The sequence below is a fragment of the Penaeus monodon genome, chromosome 32 (assembly GCF_015228065.2).
Source record: "Penaeus monodon isolate SGIC_2016 chromosome 32, NSTDA_Pmon_1, whole genome shotgun sequence".
Classification (NCBI taxonomy): Eukaryota; Metazoa; Arthropoda; class Malacostraca; order Decapoda; family Penaeidae; genus Penaeus; species Penaeus monodon.
In genome coordinates, this window is record NC_051417.1 from 7,261,388 (window position 1) to 7,261,793 (window position 406).

General features: G+C 58.9%; 1 protein-coding gene across 1 annotated transcript in view; it reads left to right on the forward strand.

Moving 5' to 3' along the window:
- The window catches only part of LOC119593407 (transmembrane protein 131 homolog), a gene marked incomplete in the record, with an annotated part of 8,511 nt that overhangs the window by 3,806 nt on the left and 4,299 nt on the right, over positions 1-406 (forward strand).

The following is a 406-nucleotide window of genomic DNA, read 5'->3' on the forward strand; positions in this document are numbered from 1 at the left end:
CTAATAATCTTTTTACCGTAAGTGAATCTAAAGCAATGATATTGCACGGTGTAATTCAACATCGCTTCTCCCTCCTTGCTGTCCGTCTCGCATTTATTAATAGCCATTTCTCCCTATGAGCTCGGATGCCACGCGGATTTTTGCCGAGAACATTCGCGTCTCATGAATCGTGTTGCGCAGAGCTATTCCGAGGCCGGGTTCGCGTCCCTGTTCGAGGCAGGCGCTCGTGGGCTTCGCGCTGGCGTATTGCGCGGCGAGAGAACGGCGAGAGAACGGCGAGAGGGGCGGCGAGAGAACGGCGAGAGGGGCGGCGAGTGAACGGCGAGAGGGGCGGCGAGAGAACGGCGAGAGAACGGCGAGAGAACGGCGAGAGGGGCGGGAGGCAGGCGGGGAGGGGAAGCAGATC